The 23,563-nt window shown below is 53.8% G+C and overlaps 2 non-coding genes and 1 pseudogene across 2 annotated transcripts; 1 reads left to right on the forward strand and 2 right to left on the reverse strand.

Moving 5' to 3' along the window:
• Positions 1-14,245: 14,245 nt before the first annotated feature.
• On the reverse strand, positions 14,246-14,317 carry TRNAA-CGC (transfer RNA alanine (anticodon CGC)). Its single transcript has one exon. It is a non-coding gene; the product is annotated as a tRNA-Ala (tRNA).
• A 355-nt stretch (positions 14,318-14,672) lies between these two features.
• TRNAF-GAA (transfer RNA phenylalanine (anticodon GAA)) lies at positions 14,673-14,745 on the reverse strand. The gene has a single exon. It is a non-coding gene; the product is annotated as a tRNA-Phe (tRNA).
• Positions 14,746-22,269: 7,524 nt separating this feature from the next.
• LOC126036945 (olfactory receptor 14J1-like) lies at positions 22,270-22,906 on the forward strand (annotated as a pseudogene).
• The last annotated feature ends 657 nt before the right edge of the window (positions 22,907-23,563 follow it).

Below are 23,563 nucleotides of genomic sequence, written 5' to 3' on the forward strand. Positions count from 1 at the left end.
AGTGTTGACTGATAATACACTAACATTGTAGCTACTGCTGAGCAGCTTGCACAGCATGAAGACTGTAGGGATTGGCGCTCGGAAGATCTCGCGATGTACGGAAAGAGAAGGGTTAAGGGAGGCGGGATGACCGACAGACAGTATGTAAGGGCGTGACGCAGTTGAATAAACGCCATTTGCAGCATCCTCATATTGGTGTCAGTGCTCTGTGGCCCAGGGTATGGTGGACCCTGTGCCGAGTCCCACGGGGTGATCAGACGAATGTCTACAAGTGGTGACCCCGACGTGATTGGACATCGGCGGATTACGCGGGGCGTAATCGAAGGCCTGGCCAGGCATGGAAGGAGTCCTGAAGGTGTTGGACTCGTGCTCTAGAGAGGTAAAAATCCCTATGGGACAAAAAGAAGCGAAAGCTTGCCTAGAGCGGCTCCTGAAAGAGGAAGCGATAGAGCGCCCGGGGGACATATTGTCTCCTGAGTGCTGGCCGAAATGCACCGCGGCTTTAGCGGAACGGGCTATGGCGACGCAGCATGGTCCGGAGTTAAAGACGTGGGGGCGGATTAGGGCGATTTTCAGGAAAGTGCGGGAGGAGGGCTTAACATGGAAGGAAGCAAAGAGATTGATGCACGCGCAGGCGGAGCGGGGCGTGCAGGCGGATGGGGAGGCGCGGACAGAAGGGCTGACGGAGGTAGCGGAGCAGACGCCTCTGGTGCTCCCAGTGCAGCCGTCAGCACCGGCCGAACCACCGGGATACCCTTGGGAGGAGTTGGAACGGGAGCGTGAACGGGCGAGAGAGGAGGAGCGGGAGAAAGAGCGACAGTTAATTCAGGAGGCAGAGGAACCCGTGGCTGAGCAAAGGAGACGGGAGAAGGAGAGGCAGAGACTAGAGGAGGCGGAGAGGGCTGTGATGAAGGGATCAGAAAAGGAGCAGGTAGAGGAGGGAGCGGTTCCCCTGTATGATCCGGAGGATTGGGTGCCGGGACGTGTTTTGTGAACCGCGCCACAAGCTCACCCTAAGATGGCGCCGACATCCGCCTTCTCCCCGGATGTCTCTCCGGAGGTCGGGAGAGGCGGAGCACGGCCAAAGGAAGGAGGAAGGAAAGTCAGGACACCCCCTCTTACGCGCGTAGCGGAAGAGGAAGAGAGTGGGCCGGACTCAATCGAGGGGTCGGCTCAACGGTTAGAGGAGGCGTGGCAGCTGGTGGGCGGACACCGCTGTCGTCCGCCGCACGCAGCGGTAAAACAAAAGGCTATCTCCGACTGTAAGGCGCAGTCGGCAGCAGCCAGTGAAAAGGCAACGCCTATGCCTTTAATACCTGTGCCCGACCCAGCTACAGATCCGCTGCAGATGTTGCAGCGAGTAGTAGAGGAGATACAGGAGCAGGTGAAGCAACAGCGGCAGCTGCTACAAGCAGCTGGGGAACAGAAAGGAGTTCCCGATTCACCGAAGATCACGTTGCCAGACTGGAAAATTGTAGCAAAGGAATGTGTTATGGACGGCATACGCTTTGAAGGACCCCCTTTAGTTTGCCCAGTCCGAGCTGGTCCAGGTGGTGTAGGGGTGGAGTGGTCTCCGTTAGATAGCAAGCTTTTGCAACAAGTGAAGAAGACCGTGGATGATTACGGCTTCGGACATCCCATGACAGGCTCTCTTTTAGATGTGGTTTTTTTCAGGTTCACTGACTCCCTGGGATTCGCGACAGTTTTGCAGTATGATTTTGACTCCCATTTTTTTTTGATTTAGAAAGAAGCTTGGACAAACAGATTACAAGCAGCACTAGTTGAGACCCAACAAGAAAGACCCAGAAACAGGAAAGTGGGAAGGTGGGAGGCGCTTGGTGACACAGGGAAGAGGGTATGCTGCAGTACAGTCATCAGAGCACCCAGACTCACGTGTGCGCTGGGTGCCGGCACGGTGGTTGAAACCAGGCCTCAGTCAATAACGATTTGTTGTGAGTTATTTTGCAGGATGCCGTTCAGAAGATCATCTGAGTACCTGCACTGTGGTCGTTGTGACCCTTGGGTGCTTGTCAAGTATGACCGCTGTGGACAACAACTCTGGAGACGCACCAGCCGAACATCAAAATGGTGTGACCGATGTTTTGAACACCGCAGATCCACTTTACAGCAACCGCTGTGTGTACCCCATAAGCAGGGGACTATGATATGCTTTTAGACAAAGCCAATCAATTACAGGAGGCAGGTGACAGTGGCTTGACAATCTCCTCTCGTCGACCTGGCAATGGCTCCTGTCTTTGATTGACTGAAAAACGTTGACCCTATTTGGAATCCTTTTGGTGGTGGTTATTATGGTTTGTTGTGGGATACCAGCACTGACTGTTTGCGTGCGGAAACTCTTTATACAGAGTGCGGGTACCCACCAGTACACGAATTACCATGAGGTGGTGGGATCACTTATAGCTGTAACGCCAGTTTGTACCGTCGGTCATCCGCCATAGTGAGGGGGGACTTGTAGGGATTGGCGCTCGGAAGATCTCGCGATGTACGGAAAGAGAAGGGTTAAGGGAGGCGGGATGACCGACAGACAGTATGTAAGGGCGTGACGCAGTTGAATAAACGCCATTTGCAGCATCCTCATATTGGTGTCAGTGCTCTGTGGCCCAGGGTATGGTGGACCCTGTGCCGAGTCCCACGGGGTGATCAGACGAATGTCTACAGAAGACCTTCTCTGTTTCTTCCTGTTCCCCAACAGCAAGGAGGCTGGGGGTGGCAAGAGGCCTGGGAGGGGACAAAATCAGGACAGCTGACCCCAATGGACCAAAGGGATATTCCACACCATATGACATCATAGTCAGCAATAGAACTAGGGGAGTGCTGGGCGTTCTTCAAAGTAGAAGAAGTAATCCACTTATTAAACTGTCTTTTTCTCGGCCCATGAGGTTTGTTTTTCTTGGTTTTGTCCTTCCACTTTCCTCTGCCATCCCACTGGTGGGGAGTGAGCAAGTGACTGGATGGGGGCTGCCACATGGGGTCACCCCATCAGATGAGCACATAGGAAATAAGTTGGTATGTGCTTATGAGGTCACTGGTGCCTGAATAGACCATAGGCTGGGAGCTGGCACAAGGCTTGTGTAAGTGCTTGTGAGATTACTGATACCTGAGCAGCTGATAGGCCAAGAGTAGGGGCATGGCTTATGTCAGAGCTTGCGAGGTCACTTGTGCCTTTGCATTTCACAGGCAAGCCGATAGCAATTAGGTGGATATTTGGTGGTCAGCTCACTGGTGCCTGAGTAGCTGATAGGCAAGAGGGAAACATGTGGCTTGGGTATGTACTTGTGTTGTGACCCCGGGCTGAAGATCTGATAGGCCAGGACCAGGCGCATGGCCCTTATAGGTTCTTGTAAGGTCACCGGAGGCAGACTACTGCAACAGCAAGTGCCTGGCAAATTGGTGTACACGCACATGTGAGGTCACTGGTGCCTGAGTAGCTGATACAGCAGGAGCTGGCCCATGGCTTGTGTCTGTGCTTAGGAGGTCACTCCTGCCTGAGTAGCTCATAGGCCTGGAGTAGGCCGATGGCACGTGTAGGTGCTTCTATTGTCACTGCTGCCTGAGTAGCTGATAGGGCAGGAGCAGACCCCTAGTTTGCGTCAGTGGTTTTGAGGTCATTGGTGTCCCAATAGCCAATAGGCCAGGAGCATATCAGATGCAGATACTGTGACATCACTTGAGGCTGAGTAGCAGGTAGGCTAGGAGTAGGCACATGGCTGTATGTATGAACTTGTGATGTCACTGGTGCCTGGACAGATGATAGGCCAGGAGCTGGCACATAGCTTGGGTAGGTGCTTCTGGTGTCACCAAAATAATATTCAGACCACAACCAAACATGGCTTTTTGGAAGAACCATCATTAGCAGAAGTCCATCCACCGCGCACACACGTGTGGCACTGTAACTCAGGCACACGCAGTGGTGGCAGTAGGAGGGGTGTGAGATCACCATCAGTATAAATCATGAGCACACAGCAGTGGGCGTGGGAGGATGAGAGTGTTCACATCACCGATGGCACCTCATGGCTGCGGGGCTCGGTGCAGGGCGGCCATGTGCTGTCACAGGGGCATTAGAGGGGACGGGATCCTCCTGGCCCCGTCTCTGTGAGGCTGAAGGAGCAGCCCCTGCAGCCCTGGCTGGAGCAGTCGGGGTAGGGCTGGCTCGGGGGCACTGCAGGGATGTGCCTGGGCACGGCGCCAGGAGGAAACCACAGACTTCTTCCGGAGCGCAGGGAGCGCTGCAAGGCCACGTGGGCTGTGGTTTGTGCACCTGCAGGCTGCAGCTCCCGACTCACCTGCAGGGAATAACGGCCCCTCTGTGACATGACGAGAGTCAGGGATGTGTCTGAGCCTCTGGGCTGCATGTCTGCTGCCGGGACAGAGACATGTCCCAGCTCCAGCTCATTGGAAGGGACCTTCTGTGGGGCTCTTCAGGGAGGGACGTGCAAGCCAGCACTGCTGGGATGGGGCTCTGGCCTGGGCTAAGGCCCTTTCCCAGCTGCTTCTCCCAGCAGAGCGGGGTCTGAAGCAGGGGCAGGGGCTGTCTCCTTCCCTTCCTGACACAGCCCCCACTGCAGTCTCAGCCCTGTGATTCCCATGGCACAGGGGTGGCTGGACACTCACACCTGGGGCTCTTGGATATGCCCAGTATACAAGATGCTCAGTGCTCCTAGACCACACGGCATGGTTCAGGGGGTGAAAACCTGTTTCCCCCCCACAACTGGCCATGTCTTGTGACGGCCCTCCACCACAGTGACGTGACACCTGTAGCGGAGCCATCTCTCATATATGGTCATGAATGGTGCTGGAGAAGTTCATTGGAGGGCTGGGCTGTGTCAGAGGGGAGATCACTCCCGATAATGTCTAAAAAGGTGCTGCTGCTTCGATTGGCTCCTCCTGTAGCTGGGCTGGCATCTGCAGAGATATATTGCCCTCCCGTCATCATTGTCCCCATGAGTCCCCAGGAGCCGTGGCAGGGAATGTAACGTAGCAAGGATGTTCTGGCAGGGCAGGAGGCTCAGGATGGGCACCGAGGGACTTCTGTCCCCTCAGATGCTGTGGCTGCTCCTCTGGGTACAGCTGTGCAGGGGTAAGTGCTGACTCCTTTGTCCCACAGCCCAGGGCCTGCAGGTACCAGTGTGGTCATTGGCATTTCTCTGGGAATGAGGTTTCTTTGCAGCTGCTACTGAGATGAGGGGCAGAAGGTGCTCAGGTCCATGGACCCTGTGCCTTTCCCTGTGCCCATCTGGGTGGGTGAGAATATCTCCTTTTCCAGGGCTCCAGTGTTCAGGGCAGCCTGTGCCTGCCTTGATTGATAGACACCCTGTCCTGGGGTACCCTTCTGGGATCCCCTCTTCCCCAGCACTGTACCTCTGGAGATGGTGGTGGCCGAGCTGGTGATGGCAGCACCCAGAGATGCCCAGGGCACTGCCCGAGCTCTAGGGTACCTCGGAGGGATTGTGTGCTGCTCACTGCCCCCTTGGTCCAGGGGACCCCTGACCCCCTGAGAGCAGTTTGGACCCCACAGAGAGAAGGGGACCGGGGCACCTAGAGTAGAGAGACATTCTTCCTGGGGAGCTTGGCCCAGTGTAGGGACTGGGCTGACACCAGGGGCGAGGAGGGGACATGGGTTGGGGGATCCTCAGAACCATCTCAGTGCTCCCTGGGAACCCAGAAAGCCCTGGGGGTAGGGGTGGGTTTGGATGGTGCTAGGGTAGGTGCAGGTTGGTGCTGGAGGCTGCAGGCCTGGGTACAAGGAGCTGTTGAGGGGATGCTGGGCTGGGGAGTAGGGGGTGCCCAGTGCAGCACTGGGCAGTGTGTGGGTGGGGGCAGGTGGCTGCTGGGGTAGAAAGAGCTGCCTTGTGCAGTGGTATGGCGAGTGACCCTACTGGGCTGGAACTGGACACCCACACCCTTGCACAGCTTCTGGGGATAGAAGGGACCCCTGCACTGCACCAGGGACAGCCTGGAGGGGAGAGGGCTCCTAGCCCTGTACCTTTGAATCAGCCCAGGTCAGCGGTTCCCCCAGACCTGCAGTGCTGGGGTTTGGCACTCTCCTGACCCATCCCATGTTGGTGTTTGAAGGGGCTGCTGAGGTGAGGCTGGTGAATGGCGGCAGGCGCTGTGCTGGAAGAGTGGAGGTGAAACACAATAGCAAGTCGGGGACGGTGTGTGGTTGACTACTGGAGCATGAACGACGCGGCAGTGTTTTGTAAGCATCTGGGCTGTGGGTCTGCTGTTGGAGCTCCTCAGTATGGAAACTTTGGGCCAGGATCTGGCCCCATTTGGATGGATGATGTTGGCTGTAATGGCACCGAGTCTGCCCTGTCTGACTGCAGACACAATGGATGGGGTGAAAATAACTGTGAACACATTCACGATGCTGGAGTGACTTGTTCAGGTAAGGGGACAGCACATTCTTCACCTTTGGGTCTGGGATTGGGGGACCATGGATGTGCCCTCAGGGAGCAACAAGTGGACACCAGAGAAGGGCCCAGTGATGCTGGTCTAAGTGCCAGGCTGGGACTGTCATTGCTGATGTCCCCAGTCCTTTGGGAAGGCCCAGAGGGATCCTACTATAGGGTGAACTGTCCTTGCCTGAGTGTCTCAGTCACCCTCAGTCAGTGTCTTGGGCTGCAGATGAGTCCTCCATCCCTGCCCTGGAGTGTCCATTGGTCTTCATTGATCTCCACCCATTCTCCCAGTTTACAGACAACAATGCTGAGGGTCCCTGTGCTGGAAACACCCAGGGGCACTTGCTCGGCACTCCACGCTTTGGAGGAATGGAATGAGATGGCTGATCCTCCTGGGTCATTCCCCTTCACAGGCATGATTACCTCAACTGAATGAAATGGGCTTTTCAGAGAGGATGAGTGCTGGGCCCTGGGGAATGGAGCAGGGTGGCCACAAATCCCTTTGCTGCCTGTGCCCAGGGCTCGGGTCTGTGGACCAGCATTTGCGAGGGTTAGGAGCTTGGCAGCTGCTTCCTCCTGCACCACTGCATGCACAGGCTGGTACTGAGACATCCCTGGGGCTGTGAATAGTCCTGCAGGGACACAGCTCCACACAGGCAGCACTGACTCACTGCCCAACCCCTCGTGCCTGCCCATGGTTCCCCACGCTGCCCCATGAAACAGGGTCTTTGCCAGCACTTACTGGCTCTCACCTGTGCCTGCTGTTACCGTTGGTGCCAGAGTGAGTCCAGGGGTTGGAGAACAGTGATGGCTGCTCCGGGCACCTGCAGATTTTCTACAATGGAACGTGGGGCAGCATTTGCTCCAACTCAATGACTCTTGACACGGTGTCGCTGGCATGCAAGGAGCTGGGCTGTGGGGATGGAGGAACCCTGGAAACAACCCTGTCTTATGGAAGGGTGTCTGGCCCTACATGGCTGGATAATGTGCAGTGTGGGGAGAAAACCAGCTCCTTCTGGCAGTGTCCCTCTGCTCCCTGGAACCCACAGTCATGTGAAGACTCACGAGAGGAGATCCACATCACCTGCAATGGTAACTCTGAGCCACCTGGGCACCCCAGTGTCACTCTACCTCCTGCTCCCTGTTGAGCACAGCCAAATGCAGAAAAAGAGCTTGGAGGAGCTTTTCCTTTCCATGTCAGTCCCTTCTGCTGCTGGTGGCAGAAAAGAGATCACAGCCACACAGGTCAAGCAACAGTTGCCACCCAGGTTGCCAGCAGCGCCTGGGGGAGGCAGAGGCATCTCCAGGTGAGGTCTCAGAAGAGACCAGACAGGGTTCAGAAGAGCCTCCCCTCCACAGACATGCTCCTGCTGCTCTGTTAAACAGGGGCTGAGCAGTTGGGGTCCCCACACAGTCCTGGACATGTCCCATGAATGACCAGGGTTCAGTTGGTGCTGTGACTGAGATGGCAGAGGGAGGCACAAGCAGAGCTCAGCCCTGCTCTCTTCTGCATGATCTCCCAAACCAGCCCTTTCACCACAGTGTTCCCTTCTTCAGGGAGACGCCCAGAAATGCCCTCGATCCTGCTGGCCCCGTGCCCCAACTCCACGAGGTGCACAGGTAGGGAGCTGCTCCTCTGTGGATGCTTCTTGTCTGGCAGGGCTCTGCCTGCAGTCTCCGTGCCATGGGAGGTCTTTGCCTTCTCCAGACAGGGAGAAGATTCGTGCCGTGGGAGGTGAGGACAGGTGCTCGGGCAGAGTGGAGGTCTGGCACCGTGGCTCTTGGGGGACGGTGTGCAATGACTCCTGGGACATGCGGGATGCTGAGGTGGCGTGCAGGCAGCTGGGCTGTGGCCCGGCGGTGTCTGCCCTGCATGAGGCTGCGTTTGGGATGGGGATGGGCCCCATCTGGCTGGAGCAGGTGGAGTGTCGTGGGACAGAGCCGTCTCTGCAGGACTGCTGGGCCCGGCCTGGGGATGGTGGTGCTTGCCGGCATAAGGAAGGTGCTGCCGTGAACTGCTCAGGTGAGTGGCAGGACTGGGACCCCTTGCTTGCGTATTGGCAGGGAGCTGGGGAAGGCCTTTTGCCACCTTGGTCCTGCCATGGCCCCTGACCTCCCAAGAGCAAGAAGGTTCCTGCAGAGTGCAGGACCCTGGTGCCAAGTGGGGAGCAGCCTTGGTGGAACTGGATGTGTTCTGGCCATTGCCCGCGGGGCCCTGCAGACCCAGGTTTATCCCCTGGGCTGCCTGTGCCATCCTGCCTGCCACCCAGAGCAGAGGCACTGAGCCCTTTCCCAGCCTCTCTTTATAGCACTCTAGGAGGGGCAATTTGGGTAGGATGTGTCAGGGACATCCACAGACACACACACAGTGTGTTGGGGAGGAGGCTTCCTGGTACCCGCACACACACACTCTCAGCCCAGCTCTCCTTTTTCTCCTCTGCAGCTACACCCAGGATAGCAGCATCCCCACTCCAAGCAGGTAACTTGTCTTCCCCCCGGGGCTGGGTATCCCCAGGGCCAGACTGTGACCCACAGCTGGGTGGAAGTGGCTCCTTGCTGAGGGGTGAAACTCCCAGGAGAAGGCACTGGTCTGGTGGTGAGGGGGCTAGGGAAAGTTGTAATTTACTCATCAGGGTAGGAGCTTCTCCATCGCTCATTCCTGGGGCCCTCCACCCCCTGCTGCTTTGTTTGATGGGTGTCAGGAATGATGCTTTTTCCACCTCACCTAGGCCTGCTGCTGGCCTTTCCATATTCTTGCCCACACAGATTCCCCCCGGGGCCGTCCGACTGTCAGCGGGAGAGTCTCAGTGCCCGTCATCATCTGCATCATCCTGGGGGTCCTTCTTTGCCTGCTCCTGGCCCTCCTGGCTGGGCAAGCGCTAAGCACCAGGGCTGGGCGCAGAGGTTGGTCTTTCCACAGCGGTCCCAGGGGAAGATAGATACCTCCTGGAAGGGCTGCAGGGTGTCAGTGAGGGGCACAGGCAGAGCTGGGGGGATGAGACTGTGGGCTTCCACCTGTCCCATGCACCACACCATTGACTGGCTGGCCGTGGGGCACCAGCAGCAAGGGGTGGAGAGAGCCCAGAGGTGGGGGGAGATAGCGATGGGGCGAGGAGAGAAATGGCAGAGTGGAGCTGGGATATATGTGAGCAGAGAGGAGATGGCCAAGGCTGGCAGTGCTCTGGGTAGTGCTGGGGATGCTCTGGGACAAGGGAGATGATGGAAGGAGTGCAGGGTAGCATGGTCTGTCCCCATGGTGTCAGGCCCCCAGGCTGTCCCCTCTGCCCAGCCCTGTGCAGACCCTGGCAGGACATGGGCCCTACCCTAGACCCATGGGACAGTTAGGGGAAAGCTCCAGGTGGAGAGGAAACATGGGAGCTGCTCCAGGGTCAGACAAGGGGTGCATGACCCTGGGGCCAGAGGGGCATGAACACTGTCTCTGATGGGATGATGCAAGGGTGACGCTGCCCCAGATAATCTCCACAGCGATGTTGCCCTCACTGGGGATGTGGCAGCTGTGCCTGGACAGTAGAGTGGGGCTGTGCTGTCTGGCCAGTGCTGGGCTGGCCCAAGGAACAGGTTTGGGGGAGCGCAGTGTGATTCCCATTGCCCCTCTGCCTGTCCTTGTGCCAGCCCTACCTCTGTCCACAGGCTCCAGGAGTGCTCAGGAGATGTTCCCTGAGGCTGTGTACGAGGAGATTGGTTACAGCCCAGTGTGGGAGAAGCAGGCAAGGTTTGGTCGCTCAGGTGGGTGTGGGTCCTCCCTGGACATACATCTGCAGGACCCTTTCCACTGGCCCCAACCCAGGGCTGATTCCCTGAAGACCCCAGCCCGTTGTGATGCTGGGACCATGTGGTCTGTGGGGACAGCATCCAGGTCCTGGCCTGGGAGGGGAGCTTTCTCCCAACCAGCTTTGCCTGTCCCACTGGACGTCCCCTCTCTTCCTGCCCCTGCACCCCATGTGACATGCGTGGAGTGAAGGAAAGGGCTGTCCTAGGGCAGCTCTGGGAGCACCTTTGAGACAGGGTTTGCCCCAGGGAGGCAGGGGGATTTCCCAGCCCTCCTCCCCATGCAGCCCCAGCTCTGTGGGTCCCCCTGCCCCAGCAGCACTGACCACGAGCCAGGTCAGTGGGGCTCACTTCATAATACCCACTGTGCATCTCTCCAGGCTCCTATTTAGAGGAGTCCCTGACCCAGCTGCAGCCCTACCCTGGGGTCATCGAGGAGGAGGATGGTCTGGGATCAGCGCCAGGTAACAGAGGCAAGAAGGAGTTGATCTCCCTGAAGACATGTGATGGACAGAGGTGTCACTCCGTGTCGCCGCTGGAGATGGGGAGGACATGGGGGTCTCCTGTGGTGCTGCCAATAGCAGTGTCTCAGCCCTGTGTCCCTGCACATCTTCACTCTGCTCTGCAGAATGTATCTTCTGACTGTCACCAGGTCCTCTCTCTTTTCAGATGTTCTTGTCCTGCCTGGAGGTGACCGAGCAGATGGTTATGATGATGCCAGGGAGGTTTCTGGTCCAGAGGAGGATGTTGCCCCTGGGCAGGGAGAGAGGGAAATGCCCAGGGAGCCAGCAGAAAGAGCAGAGCCCAGGGATGCACCCGGAGGTGAGAGGGAAATTTAGCACTGCTGGTTCCTGGGGTGCCATCCCTGGTGCCACCCAAGTCACTGCTGTCCTGAGACCGCAGCCTCCTGGGAAGAGGGAATCTGTCCCAGGAGTTTTCCTTGGAGGTACTAGGGGTGGGAGAAGGAGCTGAATGTGGTGAGGAGCAGGGAGGAAGATGATGCATAGACCCCATGGGGCCAAACTGCAATGTTCTGCCTTGCTGCTTGCAGGGACCAACCTGCGCTCCTGGAGAAGTGCTGGGGTACCTGGAGCTGAAGGAGGCACGTGGACCCTGTCCCTGGGGAGCATGGGCTATGATGATGCTGAAGAGGTGTCTCTGGCACATTCCCCTGAGGACACAATGGCTGTGACACCAGATCTTTGTGCACAACAGTCCCGGAGCCCCAGGCCATGAGAGCCCATCCCTGCTGTGCAGCTGGGTGCAGCCAGGAGGGAGAAGAGGTCTGTGGAGCTGGGATAGCCGTGAGCACCAGGGAACCATGTCCCTTGGCTCAGGGGCAACAGAAACCACCCAGAGTTTCCTCTATTTTTATTCCCATTTTTATGCTGTGCATCATCATTGTTCATAATAGAACATCTGTGTTCAGCTTTGACCCGGAGCTGGTGCTTGCCTGCCCAAGTGTCAGGGTATCTTCCTGAGCCTGAGAAGGAAAAGCAGAGAACAAAGTCATGGAGGTGGGGAAATGGGCATGTCTCAGGGCCACCAGGCTTGGGGTCAGGCTGTGGGGCTGCGAGAGCCCATGGTCACTGGGGAATAACCCTGTTGACAGAGACATTTCCATCCTACTGGCCACAGGCAGTTTCTGGTCAAAATGGCTCTCTGATAGGTTCCATGATACACCTCAGTGAGAGCAGCCATTTCCTCACCCTAGGGTTTCCCAGCCGCTCTTTGCCCCAGGCAGGGCTGGGCCAAGCTGGTCCCACAGTGCAGAGGCCATGACAGAGCTGCCATGTCAGGGTAAGCCCTGGGCTGTGGCCCCACAGAAGTGAGCCCTGAGGTGGCTGCAGTGCCCTGAACATCCCAGCCAGCCCCAGGGGGGAACATGGCCTATGGATTACCTCCCACAATGGTTAGGAGGAATCTCTGCTCCCCACTGCCCCAGCACAGGGTGCAGAGCAGCTTTCTGGGACACACGGGGCTGGGATTCCCTCTCCTCATGTTCTGTCAGGACCCCAGTCTCCATGGGCTGCTCCTGCTGCCTTGGGCCCTCACAGACCCTGAGCACTCTTGTCAAGGCACTGAGCTGCTTTCTTCCTGAGCAGAGGCTGTAAGGTGCCATGGCAGACCTGGGACCCCTCCTCCTGCTCTCCTCCAGCCCCCACCCCTGCCCTCCTGCTTCCTCGAAAGGGATATCAGTTTGGATTTGTGTCAGGGCAGTACTTGTATGCACGTACAAGAGGGATGGGAGCAGGGGGGATGGGAGCACCTTTACCCCAGCGCTGTTGGAGGGCCAGGGGCAGAAGAGAAGATCCCCAGGAGATGTGTGCTACATTCAAAAGCCATGGTCCAGTCCCTGGCCTGGAGAAGGGCTCATCTGGGAGGATGCTCACATGGGCACATTTCCATGGCAGAGGAGATTTTGTGTCCCCCCCCCCACAAAAGAGGCACTGCTGGGAGCTGAGCCAGGGTCCCTCTCCCTTGGCTGTCGCTTTCAGCTTCCTAGCGCCCATGGGCAGAGAAACTTCTTATGTAGCAGCCAGGCGGGGAGAAGGGTTTGACACCTGGGCAGGATCTGGCACCAAAACCACCCTCTCTGCTCCCACTGGTGGGTCTCAACACCCCTCTGGCACTTCCCCAAAAGGCTCCTCTGCTGCGGGCTGGAAGCTGCATTGGCTGTCTGTGACAGGGTTCCTTGTGGGGAGTTGCTGGAGCTCAGTACTGCTACAAGCAGCAGGATCTGGCCCTAGAGGAGAAGCGGAGAGCAGATGCCTGTCACCAACATCCTCTCCCACTTCAGCATTGCCCCATTCCCTGCTGGGAGCTCCTCCACCCCTGCAGTGATCCTGGGGGGATCTGGGAGAAGCCCAGGCACACACATCCCTCTGCCCCATACCCCAGAGCTTTCCTGCTGGCAGACCCCACGGGAGAACAGCCTTCTCATGGTGAGAACCCCATGGTGATGGGTGACAGACATGGGCACTGCAAACACAGCCTCCATCCCCTGGAAAACTCCCATGGGGGCAAGCTCCAGCCCTGCACCTCAGAGAAGGAAGGTATAAAAGTGAAGTAAAGAAGAAGGGGGAAGTGTTATCTTCTGAACACAGGATGGTGGGAGCTATGGACAGTATGGACACTGACGTGCAGACTCAAGGTGCTCCAAGTGGGCACTGGGGAGAGGAACCCAGCGCCTGTCCTGTGCCACCTCGCTGCCAGCTCTGCCCTCCCACAGGTGTAATATTTCTCCCTTACTCTGGCACCTGGAAGACTTTTTCCTCTTCCTCCTGGGGAGATGAGCCACAGGCCTGTGTGTGCTTGAGGGGGGCAGCACCCCTGAGCAGGAAGAGCCTGTTTCATGGCATCTGGGGACCTGAACAGTCTGCCCCTGCAGGCTGGGTCCATTCTCTGCAGCAAAGCAAGATTGACGCTGCACCCCAGATCTATGGTTGTTCCTGCAGCTCCCAAGGACCTGCCTGAGGGGGGTCACAGTGACACCCCCCAAGTCTCAGCACTGCAGCCCCCATGCTGGGCAGGACTTGGCTGTTTAAAGCCCATAGGAGAAAAGCCTTATTTCGCTGAATTTTGGCTCACCAGGGTGCTGGGCACCCTGCAGTGAAAATCCACGTCTCATGCCCCATTTTTGTTGTGGGGCTTATTGTCAGGGAGCAGCTGAGGCACCATCTCCCGGCCCTCACTGCCTGTGCATGGCTGTGGACAGACCTGTGACTCCCTGATCATACCAGGACAGGGTGGACGGAGTCACCAAACACCCCAGGAAGAAGAGGTGGGCACCAGTCCCACCTCTGCAAGGCTGTGCCTGACCTCAGCAGATCCAGGTTCCCTGAGCTGAGGCTCTGCTCAAGCCAGTGGCAATGGTGGAAGGAAAAGTCCAGCTGAGAATCCCACAGCCCTGCCCAGCTCACAGCCAAGCCCTGGGTGGGCAGGGCAGGCCCACAGGGCCTGGAGAGGAGCAGTGCCCAAGCTCCAGCCCACACCTGCCTGAAGCTGGGCAGTCAGGGCAAAAGCACCACCCCTGGAGATGCCAGGGATTGAACCCAGGACCTCCCACATGCGAAGTGGGCGCTCTTCCACTGAGCTACATCCCCTTGATGACTGCCAGCAGGAGAGACGCTCTTCTCCCGTGATGTGTCTATGACAAGGGGAACAGTCTGTGCACCGTCGAGAATGGCAAAGAGGAGAGAGACAGGGTCTTTGCAGAGACCCCTCAAAGGAGAGATGCCAAATGCTGTGGAGCAGGGAAGAAGGGACATCTGGAGACCCTCCCAAAGAAGCACTGAATGGAGAGTGCTGTCCAGGGGAAGTCTGGGGGCTTGCAGTGCAAGAGGAAGGCAGATCTGCAGCTACAGTGCTCTGGGAACGGGTGAAGGAGCAAGGAGGGCCAGGGCAGGCTGCAAGAAGGCAGGCAGGCAATCTTTGCAAAAATCTACAGGAGAAAATTGTTGCTGAAGCCCGGGGTTGAACCAGGGACCTTTAGATCTTCAGTCTAACGCTCTCCCAGCTGAGCTACTTCAGCTCTGCCCCAGCAGCCCTTGTCCCAGTCCCACCCCTGCCAGGCCACAGGCTGACACACACATGAAGAGAGCTCCTTGGGGACATTCCCAGGGAAAAGCTGTGCCCAGCACCAGGCAGAGGGGACCTGGCCTCTCCCTGCCTCCATGGCCAGGTAGACTCCAGGTGTGGGGTGGATGCCAGCTTACAGTGGGAGTGACAAGATATGTGTCGGGACTCAGTTACAAAGGTGAGTGGTGAAGGCAAGTGGGCAGGCCAGGCACAGGCAGCTGCCAAAGCTGAAGGTGGAAGAAGGGTGGGGTTGGTGGAAGACCTCTCTCATAGGGAAGAGCGGGCCCAGGTGAGGCAGAGCTTTTGCTGGTGTCTTAGGCTTTTGCTTCCTTCTTGCACGAACAAGAGTGTTCTGTTCAATGTTTGGAGACCATATTTAGGGGGAGAGAAGGCTTGAAAACCTCCAAGGATTGGGACTGCACAACCTCTCAGGGCAACCTCTTCCAGTGCATCCAGGTTATGACGTCATGGACCTCACCTCCTGCCTGAACATTCTTTCAACTTTTGTCCTTTGCCTCTCATTTTCCCACCATGCACCACGATGAAGAACCTGGCTCTGTTTTTTTAACTGCCTGATAGGTACTGAAATGCTCCCATGAGGTTTCCCAAATCTCATCTCCGTACTGAACAGTGTTCCCTCAGCCTTTCCTCAGGTGGAAATTTCTCCAGCCCCGTGCACACCCCCACACACCTGACTGTATTGGTGCCCCTTCACTGAACTTGCTCCCGTTGATCAATGTCTTTCCTGTGCTGGGAGCAGGAGGTCCCAAACTCAGTGCAGTGCTGTGCATGTGGTCTAGCAAGCAGTGAATGAAGGGGGAGAATCCCTCCCCCTCATCTCCTGGCCATGCTCCTGTTCATACAGGCAGGCTGCTCTTGGCCTTCTTGGCCACAGGGGCTCACTGCTGACTCATGTGCAGCTTGTCCACCATGACCCCCAGGGCCTTTTCTGCTGAGCTGCACTCTACCCCAGGGCTGTTGCCCAGGCTTAGGGTGCCCCAGGGGTAGGGCTTGGCATTTCTTCTCTTTGAAATCTAGAAGGGTTTTTTTGGCCCACTCTGCTGACAGGCAGAACAAAGTTTACAACTCAGAGAGTGAGTTTTAAAGCAGGCATGTTTATTTTGGCACCAGGGTGCAAGGGGATTTCTCCTCAAAGCTTGCACACTGTCTCAGCAAGCAGCCAGATATTTATTATACCAGAGCATACATATTCATAGGGTCACACAATACAAAATATTCATATGTATAAGTTGGGGCGGGGTTAGTTCAAAAGCTTGTGTCAGCAGTTCTAAATCGTTTATGTCATCTTGCGCAGGCTCAGATCAGTCTCTGGTGGTCGTTTACTTCTTCAGGGGTGTTATCTTCCTCTTCTTCTTTTGTCCTCTAGTGAACTTTAGTCATTCATGCATGCTCTCATCTTACTTGATGATTTCAGCAGTTTTTAACAAGTCCTACCAAGTTCTGTGGTAAGACTAGCATTGCAGTTCCCCTTATCACTCCCTTTGTCTGGCATGTCAGTCCTTGAGGAATACCAGTCCCTGATAAGCTTAACCCTTGACAGACGCCACAGGCGCCAGGCCCCGGCAAGCGAACAAGAAAAGAACAAAAAAGGCCAACAGAATTATTAAACATCTAAGGGGTCAAAAGGCAGATGGTTATTCCCCTGTATCAATTCCCCCCTTTTCTTTCCCCTAAGCAATTTTTTTTTGCTTTTTAAAAGTGGTTTGTTATGTTTCATCATTATGTATTACAACAGTTGCCAAATTCGTCCCTTTTAGATCCTTTCCCGCATTTCCTGTATACCTAAAATAAGCATTTGTTCAAGGCCACTCCCAAGCACTTATTAAGTTACCGTTCAGCAGAGTCATAAGAACCCCTATCTTCATTTTTGGATGCGAAGCTTCAATGGTCCCATAGGTGTCGATTTCCATTGCAGCTTAGGGGCTTTCTTCACTCTGGTGTGATGTACCCATGACGTCTGTTCTTTATTCTTGATCGCTGTATGGGATGTCAGCAGCACCTGGAAGGGGCCCTCCCACTTCGGTTCCAGAGGTGGATCTGTAAAGGACTTCACATACACATAATCACCAGGCTTGATATCATGCACCGGTCCATCAAGACCTCGGGCTCTGGTTCCTAGTTTCTCTATGTCCCAAAGTTGTTTTTTGTAGCATTCGCTACATATCAAGGTGCCTTGATTAGATCACTGGTCGGCTTGGACCAGGGAAAGAGACAGATAACACACACAGTGTGAGCGCCAACTTCCGCCTTTTATTGCACAGTTAATTCCTTTTATACTAACAAGGGTAGGCGGGATTACAGATGCGTCATAGGGCTACGACTAACCCTCCATCTTTCCGTGACATCGAGAGATCTTCCGAACACCAAACCCTACAGTTTTTGCAGGCTTATTACATACTCAGATAATGTTTCATCCCCAATCTGAGTTGATATTCCCGCCACTACGATATAGGGCCTCCCGTACACTATTTCAAAAGGGCTCAACCCCTCTTTAGTTCTGGGCTTAGTTCTAATCCTCAGGAGTGCCAAAGATAATGATTGTGGACAAGGTAATTTGGCCTCCTGCCCTAGTTTTACAATCTGTAACTCAATTAAGTGATTCATCTTTTCCACTTGACCACTTGCTTGTGGCCTATATGAGGTATGTAACTGCCAATCTATTCCCAAGAGTTTACTAACTTGTTGAACAATTTTTGCAATAAAATGTGGTCCTCTATCTGAGGAGATTGTTGCAGGAATCCTGAATCTTGGTACTATTTCTTGTAGGAGTGCTTTAGTTACCTCCCTAACCTTATTGATTCGGCAAGGGAATGCTTCTGGCCAGCCTGAAAAGGTGTCCATTAGAACCAACAGATATCGGAACCCACTTTTTCTTGGGAGTTCTGAGAAATCAATTTGCCACTGCTGCCCTGGATAGTTTCCTTTCTCTATTTGTCTGGGTTGGGCTTTAGGGTTTACCCTGGGATTATTTTGCAAATATATTTCACACTGCTGTGTCACTTGTTTAACAGTGGCATAGAGGTTCTGGGCAACTATGCACCGATTTACGTATTTATACAATGCCTCAGCTCCCCAGTGGGATTTTCTGTGTTCTGCTATAACTATGGCCCACAATAACGCAAATGGGATTATTATTTTGCCCTGTGGAGTCTTTGCCCACCCACCCTTCTCTATTTTTCCACCTAAGTCTTCAACTAATTTCCTATCCTCTTTGGAATACCTGGGTTCACAATCCATTTGTATTTTACTGTCTGGGATCAAAGACTGCACCTCTAATTCACCTCTCTCAGCTGCTTTTTTTGGCTTCATGGTCCACCTTTGCGTTGCCCACTTCCTGAGCCATATTTCTTTTTTTGATGAGCTTTGCAGTGCATGATAGCCACTCTTTCGGGCAGCTGTACTGCTTCCAGGAGCTTAAGAATTTCTTCAGCATGTTTTATATATTTTCCTTGGGTGGATAGGAGTCCCCTTTTGTTTCCATATGGCTCCATGGATATGGACTACCCCAAAAGCGTATTTGGAGTCCGTCCAGATATTAATCTTCTTGTCTTTGGCTAGCTCCAGCACTCGGGTTAAAGCTATTAATTCTGCTTTTTGTGCTGAGGTAATCGGGGCAAGGGCTTTGGACTCTCTTACCTGGTCTGCAGTGGTTACCACATACCCTGCTCTGCAGACGCCTTGTCGAGCAAAGCTACTTCTGTCTGTGTACCAGGAATCTTCAGCATCTTCCAGCAGCTCCTCCTTTAGATCTGGTCAGTTGGAATATAACCGCTTCAATTGTTTACAGGCAGTCATGTCATACCGTTTCTCCTGTGGTTCCACAGAGGAAAATGCTGGATTGACAATGTTAGTAACCATTATTTCCACATCATCCCATTCCATATTTAAGGAATCTTTGTGGTGAGACCCAGTGCCCCTCTTTTACCTCTAATACTGTAGATACCGTATGAGATATCAACACTATAATCTTTTGGCCCAATGTAAATTTACGAGCTTCTTGAATATGTAGCACCAATGCTGCTACCGCCCTTAAGCAGCTAGGCCAACCTTTACTTACTTCATCAAGTTGTTTGGAGAAATACGCCACTGCCCTTCTATATGGTCCCAAGGTTTGGGCTAGGATTCCCAGGGCTATTCCCCGCTTCTCATGGGAGAATAGCCAGAAAGGCTTAGTAATATCTGGTAACCCCAAAGCAGGAGCGTCCATTAATTTCCTTTACAGTTGCTGGAATGCTCTTTCTGCTTCCCCATTCGAGGTGAGGTCTTTTGGATTAGATTTCAACAGTTCATAGAATGGCTTCACCAAGAGTCCATAGTTATACATCCATAAGCGACACCATCCCGTCATCCCTAAAAACGTGCAGAGTTCTTTAGCTGTCTGCGGTTGAGGAGTCTGACAGATGGCCTCCTTTCTTGCTGTTCCTAGGGTCCTTTGGCCAGCAGTTATCTCGTATCCGAGGTAAGTTACCTGCTGCTGAGCCACTTGGGCTTTCTGTGGAGAGACTCGATAACCATTAAGGCCAAGGAAATTGAACAGACTGATTGTCCAGACTATAAACAGTTTTTCCGTTTCAGTGGCTATCAATAGATCATCTACACATTGTAATAGTACCACAGTTCCATATGGTCAGCCATATCCAGGCGAAGAAAGAACTGTTCTCTGTTGAGGGCTTTTCAGACATTCTTCATCCCTCTGTCATCTCCACCAGAGGCTATCCTATGGTGTCCCACACCTGCACCTCTGCCTTTATAGGCTGTAGACATAGAATCATGGAGTCATACAAACATTTGGTTTGATAAAGACCCTTCAGATTATTGAGTCCAACTATTAACCTAACAGTACCAAGTCCACCACTAAACCGTGTTCCTAAGTGCCACATCTACATGTCCTTTAAATACCTCTAGGGATGGTGACTCAACCACTTCCCTGGGCAGCCTGTTCCAATGCTTAATAACACTCTCAGTGAAGAAATTTTTCCTAATATCAAATCTGAAACTCCTGTGGCATAACTTGAGGCCGTTTGCTCTTGTCCTATCACTTGCTACTTTGGAGAAGAGATTGACATCCACCTCGTTACAATCCAAGCTCTTAGCCTCTTCTCACAGCACATGTGTGGCAGCCTTGACCACCTTAGTGTCCCTCCACTGAACTTTCTCCAGTTTGCCAGTCTCCCTCTGTCATTGTGGGGGGTAAAAAACTAGAGAAGTAATCTGGATGTGGTTTAAAAAGTGCTGAGCAGAGGAGGATAATCCCTTCCACTGACTGTGCTCCTGCTAACACAGTCCAGGATGCAGTTGGCCACCTTTGCTGATGTCTCACGTTTTGCCTGGTGAAACCCAGGGACCACCAGAATCTTTCCCACAGAGCTGCTTCCCACGCAGGCAGTCCCTGGCCTCTGTCATTGCAGGGGCTTTGTCCACCTCAAGGACAGGACTTTAGCTTATGTTCCTACTGGCCCATCCATTGGCCACCAGAAACTGCAATGGCAGCCCTGACTTCAGTGTCGTGTCTGCTCTCCTCAAAATGGTGTCATCTACAAATGCTCTGAAAAAAACCTCTCTCATCTCCTCCAGGTCATTCTAAACATGTTAAACAGGGCAGGAGTCAGCATAGACCCCTGGAGGACCTAGGCATAGCTAGATGCCTCCAGGCAGAGTACCACGCATGGACCATGTCCCTCTGAGCCCAACTGTCCAGCTGTTTTTTTAACCGCTTACTTACCCACCCATGCAGACTGTAATATGCTAATCTGGACACAAGATGGGGAGGATGCTAAATGCCTTTCTGACTTCCAGGTAAAAGAGAGCACTCCCTCTCTCCAGCAATCTGGTCCTTTCATTATAGAAAGCACAGAGGATGGCCAGGTACCACCTTCCCTGGGTAAATCCAAGCAACTTCTCTTTCACACACCCAGAAATGGAATCTGAGTGGACACACTCTGGGGGACAGCCTTTGGCTCCCCTGCTCATCCTTTGGGCATTTTTGAAAGGTGCAGGCAACTTTAGAGTGCTGCCAGCCATCAGGTAATTCCCTCAGTCTCCATGACCTTTCAAAGGCAATGGAGAGTGACCTCACTGTGACATTGGCTTGCCCTCTCAGCTCCCTCGGCTGCCACCTCACCTGTCCCATAGACTGGCAAGGATTGCGTTTGCTCAGGGACCCCTGATTTGATCCACATCCATTGCTGGTTGTTCCCCTCAAGCCAGAGGCCTGGGAGACCTTGCTGGGGAAGACTGAGGCAAAGAGGACATGGAGTATCTCAGATCTACCTACACTTGTTGTTACTAAACTCAGCAGTGGCCACACAGTATCTTTGTTTCTCCTTTCACAGTTCCTGAAGGAGTAAACACTCATTATGGTGCCCTCAAATTGCCTTTCAGTTTAGATTGAATTGTGGTCTGGACTGTTGCTGAGCTTGGAGGATGCTGTTCTTGAAAACCAGCTGTAATGAGCTCCAGGCAGCAGCTACATGGGTAGAGAGTGTGAGGGAGCTGCTCCAAGAAATGCCATGAGAGGGGGAATTTGGGCACCTCCCTGCCATCCCCTGCAGTTCAGACGACTTCCCTGGAGCGAGCCCTTGGACTCCTCTCCCACCCAGCAGAGCCTCTGTCCCCAGGGCCACGGGGTCTAGGGCTTGAATCACCTCCTCTGCAGCTGGACTTCCAGTCTAGAAGTGCACGCGTCCTACAATCAATACACAACAAACATGCTAAAAGTGAGGTGGAGAGCACAGCTGGGTAAGGAGAAGGCTTCAGCACATGCCTGTCTGCCTTTCTCCCCTTGCTTCATTTTTTCAGCGCGTAGTCATATTACTCCTTTTTTTCCCCATCTGCCATATTCTTGATCTCTGGAGTTGGCATGGGGGTGTGGGTCAGCTTCTATTCTGACTCTGAATCTGGGAGTCCTGCCTCAGAGATGTCCTCATGGAAACGAGGTGTCTAAGCTGTATTATAAATAGTCAGGGAGCATGTAATTTGTTGGTAGGGTAGGGGAAAGAGCTGACTTCTTCCTCATTCTGCTCAGAGAGGGAGATTTCTATGAGAAATGGCATGGGGTTGTCCTCGGAGAAGTCTCACCTCATGTCACTGCCTTTTACTCCTTGAACTGGTGCCCATACTCAGAGGAAGAAAATGTCCAACAGCAGCTTTAGCACTGAGTTGCTCCTCCTGGCATTTACAGACACGCGGGAGCTGCAGCTCTTGCACTTCTGGCTCTTCCTGGGCATCTACCTGGCTGCCCTCCTGGGCAATGGCCTCATCATCACCGCTGTAGTCTGCAACCACCACCTCCACACCCCCATGTACTTCTTTCTCCTTAACCTCTCCCTCCTCGACCTGGGCTCCCCCTCTACCACTCTCCCCAAAGCTATGGCCAATTCCCCTGCGGGACACAAGGGCATACCAAAGGTGTGCTGCCCAGGACTTTTTTGTTTGTTTGTTTGTTTTCTGTGCTACAATGGACTTTCATCTTCTCACTGGCATGGCCTACAACTGCTACATTGCCATCTGCAAACCCCTGCACTACGGGACCCTCTGGGCAGCAGAGCTTGTGCCAACATGGCAGCAGCCGCCTGGGGTAGTGGTTTCCTTTATGCTGTGCTGCACACAGCCCACACATTTTCACTACCCATCTGCCAAGGCACTGCTCTGGACCAGTTCTTCTGTGAAATCCCCCAGATCCTCAAGCTCTCTTGCTCTTACATCTGTCTCAGGGAAGAAGGGCTTCTCACCTTAGTGCCATTTTTGTTTTTGGATGTTTTGTTTCTATTGTGCTGTCCTATGGGCAGATCTTCAGGGCTGTGCTGCAGATCCCCTCTGAGCAGGGACTGGACAAAGCCTTTTCCACCTGCCTCCCTCAAATCACCGTGGTCTCCCTCTTTATCAGCACTGGCATGTTTGCCTACCTGAAGCCCCCCTCCATCTCCTCCCCAACCATCGACCTGCTGGTCTCATTTCTGTACTCGGAGGTGCCTCCAGCAGTGAACCCCCTCATCTACAGCATGAGGAACAAGAAGCTCAAAGACGCCATTAAGAAACTGATTTCATGCTCATTTTTCAATAGTGAAAAAACTACTAACTCTCTTGACAAATGATTAACAAAGTATCTGATTCCAGACTGTTTTGGGCTCTTGTTTGTTTGTTTGTTTGTTTAGGGTGGGATTTTTGGGTTTTTTTTCTGTTTGTTTTGTTCTGTTGTTCTGTTCTTAATATCATTAATATTATCATCATTATGGCTGTTGTTACTGTCATTCATGGTTATTATGTTATATACACAAATGTTTGGATTTGTGTCACTTCATCGGAGGCATGAACCTGCTTTGTCTCACCTGGTTCCCTTATAAAAGTGTCTAACAGTGGCTCAGAGCTGGCCTCTTTCATAGCATCTCTGTAATTATATGGGATCCCCGCGGCGCACTGCTTTCAGGTGAGGCTCGTTCCACAAAGAGGCCTGAGGAACTGCACCTATGAAGTTCCTCTTCCTCCATGTATTCTGGAGTAAAAAGCTCAGGGTTTGAAGCCTTTTAAAGACATAGGACTAGGTTTAGGAGTCACCATTCAGTGTCTGGTGACAGGTAAGTTGATGAGTGTAACTGAGGGGTGTACCCAGCGCTTTCCCACAGGTGACGTTGCAGACACACATACTCTAGGAGGGGTATCTGGAGCTGCCTGGAGAGCATGGTGATTCTCCAGTGTCAGCATGTTGCTGGGGTGTGGTGGAGATGGTAGTGGTCTTCAAAGTGGGATTCAGG

The sequence above is a fragment of the Accipiter gentilis genome, unplaced genomic scaffold (genome assembly GCF_929443795.1).
Source record: "Accipiter gentilis unplaced genomic scaffold, bAccGen1.1, whole genome shotgun sequence".
NCBI classification, from domain to species: domain Eukaryota; kingdom Metazoa; phylum Chordata; class Aves; order Accipitriformes; family Accipitridae; genus Astur; species Astur gentilis.